Here is a 9489-nt window from a genome sequence, read left to right as displayed (position 1 = left end):
TTCATAATTTGTATAAGACTTAATTTCACAAAGCGTATTGCAGTTAGTTTGTGACACACTATTCGTAGTCGTCAATGTAAGCAACGCAAATGTACTTGTTAAACAAGGCTACGAGAATGAAAATGATATAGAGAATCAGAGAACAGAAATCTGCTGCCAACTGTCCCTCTGCTAACCTAGATTTCTCGAAATTATGAGGCTTTGACAGGTTGCATCAAGAGCTTATATCGTGACATGATGTCTGAATGTGGCACATGTGATATGAACACATCCTTCGCGCCAGGGTGTCCTCGCGTGTCGTGGTTTCCAGGGAAGACATTGTAGGCCAGAGATGTGTTTCACCGCCCATTTCTTCCGCATCCTGCATCTATTCAGCACATTTTGTGCTGATGCTGTGCCACAGACTGTCATGACAATCTCCATTGCCTCTTTAAGTGACGCATCATCGATGTAGGCCAGAAGCTGAAATCGTGACTTCAGAAGTCCAAACGTGCCTTCAATAACCACCAATGCCTACTGTGGGTGGCATTAAACTTCTATATTCAAGGCTGCCAGTTTCCCATGCACTGTCGGTATGGTAGCAGAAACTACGGCTGCAGTGGATAGGCTGCGTCATCCAAGATGTAGCCCCCTGCGAGTATTTACAAGAACATTTCATAAGCAAAAATATCTGCAATGTTTCACAATCTAGAAACATCTGCATCATCTGCATGCCATGAGCAGTGTATGCGTCCATGACATCTAAGTGATACGCAAGGCATGCTGTAAATTTGACAACAATCGGTTTGTAAAAAAAATTGCAGATGATTTGACCAAACAAACTGCATAGGCAGACGCTAGTCTTTGTTACTGTGAGCGTATATTACAGCTCCAGCTTGTTAACGCCAACGGCGAAACATGCGAATAACACAAGGAGCAGTCACGTAGGGCTGTGTTTTCTGCAAGCTCCAGCTCCAAGCTCTTAACCAATAGCATAGCAAGAGCTTCAAGTATCAATTTAGAAAACACCCAACGCGGTGGCGCCGTAGCCGCCGCGGCTGCCTTTCGATACGGTTGAATTGCTAAAACGCTGGTGTACTCATTTTTAGGTGCACGTTAATGAGAAGCAGCCAGTCAAAATTATTCCGATATGATCAACTACAGGGCGCCTCACAATGATATTGTTGTTTGGCATGTATACTTTCAATTTTTATTTTGTTATCTTTTCTAATGTACTGCACACATTCACACTTCAAGGCGGCGTTCTTAAATAAGAAGCTGCCTTTCAGCTCTCAGGCATCGTGGGCCCTGCCCTTCTAGTCTAAGAATACGTCATTGACTCCGTCGTGTCTCGTCTAACGACTTTGAAGGATCATCCAGTGTAACTTTTTCGCAGTTGTAGTTCCTCGTGCTTCGTGGTTCTTGCGATGCGGACGTGGCAGCCGTCAACGGCCCCTATGACATCTGACAGACCAGCATGGTTCCTTGGTAGCAATACAGAGCCTGAAATGCGCGTTGGCTGCGCACTGCTTCATCGCAATCAAACCAGTAGATCTCTCGTGCGCTAATAAAAATGAGGAAGCTGAGAATGCGGAAAATTTCGCTGTGACCTGTCGGCTCACTCGCGTCGAGTTAGTGAGCAAAGCTGTACAATGACGCTTGAATCCCGAGTTGGGTTAGTGCGATAAGCTTCGTATTCTCGTCTGATGTCTCCGGTCTTTCGGGGCAGTGCATTCATGAGAAGGGAATCTACAACAGAATAGCAATGTGTTGGAATGCATGCGTCCGACATTACCAAGGCCTGACTGGAAGTTTAGGGCGGTCACTTACAAGAGAAGTGTACAATCACTGCCTTCTACCAGTGCTAACGTAGGGGCAGGAAATTGGAGGTTAACAAGAAAACTCGAGAGCAATTTAAGGATCCCACAAGAAGCCATAGAATTAAAATGCTAGGCGTAACATTAAGATACAGGAAGAGAGAGGTATGGATCAGAGAGCAGACGGGGATAGCCGGTGTTCTAGTTGACATTAGGAGATAAGAAAATGAAGCTGGGCAGTTTATGTAATGCTCTGGGGAGATAACCGGTGGACCATTAGAATTACACAATGGGTGCTAAGAGAAGGGACACGCAATCGAGGACAGAAGAAAACTAGGTGCGGGGATGAAATTAGGAAATTTGCAGGCGCAAATTGAAATCAGCTAACATAAGACATGAGGGATTGCTGGAGAAGCCTTCGTCCTGCAATGCAAATACATACAAACTGATGATGATGATGATGATGATGATGATGTAAGAAGGCTAATTCAAGACTTCTGGCATGGCAGGCTTACATCGGTTGCCTCTCGAGGTCACATTCACTTGGGTCGTGTTTTCCAATCTGCTCAGTTCGTGCCATCTTGCTGTAGAAGGTTCGCTTCCAGCGCGGCCACCATGATTGCGCAGGCAGCCAAGCTTGGATGCAGCCAGTCGCTCATCTGGCAAGATGGATGCAGCACGAATACGTCGGACGTCACCGGCTGCCTTCATAATCGTCAGCAAGCCGCCTTTTCACTCCGGCACGGCACCACTTCCAGCATAGCAGGCTTAAGTACGTTGCCTTTCGAGGTTGGTTACCTGAAAGGTGCTGTTTGTCTGCAATACAGTAATTCTGGGTTGTCGTGCCTACGAGACCTGAATAATGTATGAAAACAGTTTCTGGCTATAGCGTCGGAAGTGTTCGATGCCTTGTCTGCAATAAGACTGAAGGCATCGGGAGACGTTGAATGAAACCCTGGACGAATGAAAAATGCTCAAGAAGATGCATTTGCTACGACACTATAGTGGCAATTAAGAAATTAGAAGAAGGGCGATCACACTTGCTCTCTGAACTAACTAGTGTCAAAAACGGTTGTACTGCAGTCACAGGCAAGTTTAAAAAGCCAGAAGAGGAGCCGGTAACACTATTCACTGATCTAAAAACTTCGAAACAAGGGAAGAAGGCCGCTGAAGGTGAAATCAAGCTGCCGAACGCAAAGATCGCCATGCTGGCCAGCCCTCCCGCATCCGGAAGCTCGGCTGATATCCTATGCGGTGTATCTGATTGATTGGCTCCAATATCATATCGTGCGATGACACTGAGACTAGAATGCGACGCTTAAACCGACTCTTTAGGATAGCGGAGGACGAAAGAGAGGACTGGGCTGCGTCCGAGCGGAAAAATTGTTGCATTCGGTTCTCATAGGCTTGACATAAGCCTATGAGGCACGCACTTCGAAAGGGTGCACAGATTAGGCAAGCATGCTCACAATATAAAGAGGCCCTTCATAGCGAAGTTGATCTTCTATAAGGCTAAACAACGGATCTTGTCAGCTGCGCGAAAGCCTAAAGGGTGTGGGTTTTCTACGCGAGAAGACTTCTCCTCAGGTACACGAGACGCAAGAAGGAAGCCGATCAAATTCGCGAAGGCGACAAAAAGGTTTTTGAATCTCAACGTCGACAGAATGCGCATAGATGACACAACCTACACGTGCGAGCACGTCACAAGCACAGTAGTGCCGCTGAGCAGACAGCATGCACAGCGGCGATTCCCAGCAAGCACCAGAACCACCGAACTTACCGCCATTATCAACGTCATTTACTAATATTCGAAGCCTTGTGCACGAGCCCGATCAAGTCTCTTCTTTCATTGACGATACTGGTTGTGACATTATCATTTCCATGAAAACAGGACTCCATCCTTACACTTGAAAGAAAGAACTCGGGCCCATGCATAGCACGCATAATATTTACTGATGTGATCGCAGTAACAAACGAAGCAGATGCGTACTTGTAGGCGTTAAGATGACGATGACCTCTCATTTATTTCAGCTCTGAAGTAAACTTGAGATTGTCTGGGTTTCGTGCTTGACTCATTAAAAAAATTACTGTTAGGTTGCTGTTATCGTCCTCCAATTGCTTGTTAGCCACATGCGAAACGGCATAAATCACGCCGTTAAGACTTGTCTGCTTGAAAGCATTTATCTTTTTGGGGAATATAATCTTCCCTCCACAAACTGGATGCAGTTGTCATCGACCTGGCACCTTTTTATCTCACTTTATTGCCTTAAAATTGCATTTCAGCCTGTCACCGGTCGTCAGCTAGCCCGCTCGTGATTATAACATATTGGATTTAATATTAGCCATGGTCTCAAGTACTGTTGAATATATAACATATATAGATGATGTCGGTAACCATAAATTAATGCAAGTAAACATTAAAGTCCGCTCCCGTTTGGCTGGTGCCAGAACACAGGTAATTAGATATTATAACACTGGAAATTACAATATTTTCAATGCTGAATTTGAAACATTTCTTGGCAGTGTATTACTTCCTTCTTTCCTTAATGGTTTAGTTCATGATAACTGGGCTTTGTTCACAAAACAAGTTCCCATCACTAGTCAGTGAACGCATTCCGCACATAGTGGTTAACCAAGCTAAGCTTAAGTGACTGAGAAATAAGAAGCGATTGCACGCCGGCGCAAAACGTGCGTGGGCTCCAGCATCTTGAAAAAAAAAATAGAGTCGCTTCTTGAAGAGCGCCTGCTCTTCGACATGGGTGCTTCTCACGATTTGCAGTCAGTATTCACATATAAGACACACACAACAAAATGTTGGGAAGCAATGGGCCCGTATCAACACGACTGCAACATCGCCTTGCAGTAATGATGACCACATTCCTATTCCAGACAGTGACTGTCCTAACGCGTTCAATGCACTCTTTTCATGAGTATACACCGTAGAAGACCATTCAAGTGGGCCTGAGGTAGCTGATCTTTACCACCCAATTTTGCAGCCCTTCCACATCACTGTCTACGGCGTCGCATCCATTATAAATAATCTGAAAGTGTCCAAATTAGCAGACGTTGACGAGATTAACTCAAAGATACTATAAAACGATATCAGTCTCGAGTAAAATATTATACATTCCTGCAATCGCTATGGACAGGATAGCTTCCCCATGACGAGAAAATCACGAAGGTCATTCCCATATTTAAAAGCGGCAATAAAAATTCACCTATATCACTAAATTCCCACTGCTGTAAGGTGCTGACGTATATCATCGCCTCCCATATTTACGATCATTTAGAGCATACTACCATTTCTTTCCAAATCCATCACGGCTTTAGGAATGGTTTATTGTGCGAAACTCTACTATTTGAGCTCACGACTGAATTACATTTTAACTTGGAGAAAACCCAGCCAACTGATTGCATTTTTTTGTTAATTTTTCAAAAGGCTTTGATCGCATTGCTCACGGCGACTCATTTCTAAACTATCTTCTTTTTTCTCAGTTCACCAACAGTATCTTCGATCCGTAACATTAGTAGCAATCGGCAGAAGTTGATCGTTGTTAATAACATTTCCTACCCCCTCTCTTACGTTTCTTCCGGTGTGCCGCAGGGAAGTGTGCTAAGTCCACTACTTTTTCTGATATCTAATAATGACTTACAGAATAACGTATCCTCTCATGCGTGGATTATTGCAGACGGTTGTATGATTTGCCGGATGATTACCAATGCTGATGACCACTTAAGAAATAAAAGTGACCTTGACCTTATTACCAATTGGTATAGCACGTGAGTTATGTCGCTTGATCCAAATAAATGTAAGGTATTTACTTCGCGAAGATATCATTCAAACTTTTTTCGTGGATGAATAACAACCCCGTGTGTGAAGTTACTTGTTTTAAATATCTAGGCGTAGCCCCGACATCAAACCTTCCTCGGACTACACATACCAGCAACATCTGCAGCGACGTCTCCCGGTCCTTGAACTATTTACTCCGGAACCTGCGTAATACGTTGATTATTATACGCACATTAGCCTAACACGTGTTCGCCCTAAACTTCTACAGTATGGTCCCCTCATTACGTTTATTGAACCACTATGCTAGAATCAGTTGAGAATATGTAATCTGGATGGATCATTCACCTCAAGAAATCAGTACAACGCAAGCATAACCCAAATTAAAAACAATTTATGAATTTTTTCTTTAACACTCCCCGTGCTGTAGCACTCTTATCGCAGTTTCACAAGTACTTTCAAGGACCAACACCATCACCGATAACTCCGCAAGTCTCTTCATTCACGTCATGAAGAATACATAATAAACTTTCTGCCACGTGCATCTGCGCTAAAACAGACTTACCTGCGATTGCATGTGTCATCCGCTTGTGGAACGACCTTCCCGCCTTCCCGATATCCTTGCAGTTGAAGCTGACAAAGGGACATTCCGCCACGACATCAACACGTTTTTTTTACTTGTGCTAACTTCTTGTCTCGTTTGCTTCTTGGCCGCATTTTTTGTATTTTTTCTCTAAGGAATTTTGACTTTGGGTAAACTTGATTTTCATTGTATCATAATTAACAAAGTGGTCTTATGATTTGTAGAATTGTATGCTGTCTTCATTGGGTAAGTTTTGAAGCTCCCCTTATCCAATAACCATCCTTCGGGCCTGTCGGGTATTTTGAATAAATAAATAAATAAATAAATAAATAAATAAATAAATAAATAAATAAATAAATAAATATTGCGTACGTGGCACTCCGACAGCCTCCCTTTCTTGCCCCCCAATATTGTGCTTTTTTCTCAGAAACGCCAAATTGGTACTGGAAGGGCACGCTGCCCGGCCGAAACGTCAGTAAAGCCCTGTTGTTATTTTTAAGTGATTCTATTCCTTGAACTATATATATAAATATAATTTGCAGACGCAAATTAGAATAAGCTAGCGCAAGACAGCGGTAATTGGAGATCTCTGGGAGAAGCTTTTATCCCGCAGTATACATAAAAATAGGGTGATGATGATGATATATTTAGTTCTCTTTACACTGGAAGCATCAAGCTTCATTTTAAAATGTTTATTCAGAACATTTTACGAGGCAACATACCGGGTAGCTATCGAAAAGAAACGGCAGCACTTCACGGCCACTGGCTAGCCGCGTATATTATAGCCTCAAGTTCATATTTTGAAAACTTAAAGCTATCCTAATACAATCTGCATGAACACAACAAAAGGCTCGAACGCGCATACATAGGAAACAATGAAGGTAGCAGCAAACACTGCAAGTAGCTGTCACCGTTTAAATAAAAAGAATTGCGTAGTTTCTGACAACGGTCAAGTTTAGCACCAGTGTTCGTTCTTTCAGCTGAAACAAAAAAAGAAAAGCTGCGGCAAGTGAGAGCCCAAAAGCACGTTTGCGTATTGTACAGTGCATGGAATCTACCGGTTTTCACATTATTGGAGAGATTTCACATTATTGGAGAGAGCTCGCCCAGGCTTGGACGATACGGTTAGAGTGCTGAACAATGGCCGCTCACATGCATTAGACATAGAAGCCTACCCTGCATGTTATTTTATGAAGGCGTCATTTTCTCTAGTCATAGGTATTTTGTAACGGGCGAGTTCGTTGACGTAGAAAAGGTAGTTGGCACGGTAAGGCATGCAACAATACCAATGAGGTGGACTTCCGTGAATACAGGGCAGATTGTCTTGAGTAGGCAGTGGGGAATTTCTTGAACACACTTCTTTTTGCTTCTTTTCCTTTCTCGGATTTCTCATCATATAAGTTCTATGCGTTCTTGCTGATAACCTCTTTCTGCATCATTTGTCTGGGGCGAATTGTGCGACAAGACATATTTTATTGCTTTTATATAAGTTCGATCCGCTTTACACGGCTAATGCTGCCGTGTTGTGCTTTGTTATTTGTTTTATTAGGAGTTGTTATACTTCCTGGGCCGGTGTGATGGCTATGGAATAGCACTGGCATGACGCCCACGTATGCGGCACCTATTTAGGGCGGATCTCTTAGGCGCCCGTTCCTGTATTGAGCGTCGGCGTGCCTCAGTGTCGTACTTGGAATTTATTCTCTCTCTCTAGGCGTAACTAAGGGAACTAGCACAGCGAATGATGAATGAGCGAACGCTAGCGGCGGATGAAAGATGGCGAGAGCGAGGAGAGCGCGAGAAGGAAAGTGGAGGTGGAAGTTGCAGCGGAAGCATAGGGAAAAAAGCGGAGGAAGCCACCTGGAAACATGTACAGATGGCGCTCACGTCCATGCATCCGTAAAGCCCCTGTAACTTCGTAAAGTAGTGCCACTCTCCTCCTCCGCCTTCACTCCTCCTCGTTTCTCCTCTCTTTCACGGTCCCTCCTCGACCATGGCGCCGCCTACGATGCTCGGCAGTGCTAAGGCAGTGCTCTTTAGGCGTTCACGTTGGCTTTCCAGCTCCGCGTAACTTCGTGTACAGCATAGAACTTCTAGTCGGATGCTTATACGAATTCGGTAACGGCGGCTTTTGTTTCATTTTTTGACAACTATTTCTTAAAAAAAGTACCTAAAGGAGTGTTAACGCTGTGCGTTGACGACTGCGAATGTATCGCGTGCCCTACAATTAGTTACGCAGCATTTGTCAAGGGCGTGTGGCAAGATCTTGTTGCGAATGGTTGTAAATAACACGTTTACCATCGAATGACAACCTCTTGGCTTCCAGCAAGCCCTCAGCCTAAAGAATCCGCGCCACCCTTACCATGTGAATTCGCGGTGCGTATCAGCTATGACGTACAAAGGCTGACGGAGATCACTGCTCTGGAGGTTCGCAAGTGTATTACAAGCTACACTCTAAAAATTTTACACCCTTATGGGTGTAATGCGGGTGTATTCATCTTTTCACCCTTGTAAACACCCTTGAAACACCCTTTTTAAGGAAAAAGGGTGTTCAACAAGAAAACACCCTTAGAACACCCCAGTCTTTCTAATTTACACCCTAATTATAAGGGAGTAAGTGAACAAGCTTACAGTATATGATGAATGAACATTGCCAGTTAAGGCGTTGATATTGGCTGTACATGAAACGCGCGCTACCTGCGCTTGAATCAGGTAGCTGGAATGATTAGATCGGGGCACCTAGGCAGCAGCGCACTGGCTCCGAACAGTGGTCAAAAATGAAGTTTCCCACGAATGTTGATATTGAACGGATGACACTAACGCGCCGACTTTGCATAGCCAGATATATGCAAAAGGCTTCATATGATCAATAGCAAAATATTTACAATGCTATCACTGAATACTTAAAGGTGTGCAACCAGTTAGACTGGGAATGGTTAGGAGTGAGGGCTAACGGTAAATAGCTCACCAACTTACGGTTCGTAGATGACATTGGCATACTCAGCAACACTGCAGACTATTTGCAACAAACGTTTGAGGAACATGTCGAAGAAAGTGTAAGTCTGACTGAGAGTTAGTATGCAGAAGAGAAAAGTAATGTTCCGCAGCGTGGTGAGAGAACGAATGTCATGGTCGGCAGTCAGCCTCTAGAACCTGCGCAGAAATACGTTTATTGAGCTTAATTACTCGCAGGGGCCTCTGATCAAGGAAATTAACAAAAATAAAACATTAGCTGGAGAGCTTACGGCAGGCATTACTAAATCATGACCAGGGAGCTTACTGCTAACCATTGCTTTCTACCGTTACTAACGTATGGGGCCGAAACT

The sequence above is a fragment of the Dermacentor albipictus genome, chromosome 7 (assembly GCF_038994185.2).
Source record: "Dermacentor albipictus isolate Rhodes 1998 colony chromosome 7, USDA_Dalb.pri_finalv2, whole genome shotgun sequence".
Classification (NCBI taxonomy): domain Eukaryota; kingdom Metazoa; phylum Arthropoda; class Arachnida; order Ixodida; family Ixodidae; genus Dermacentor; species Dermacentor albipictus.
The sequence above is the reverse complement of the archived record's forward strand: the minus strand, read 5'-3'. Positions refer to the sequence as shown.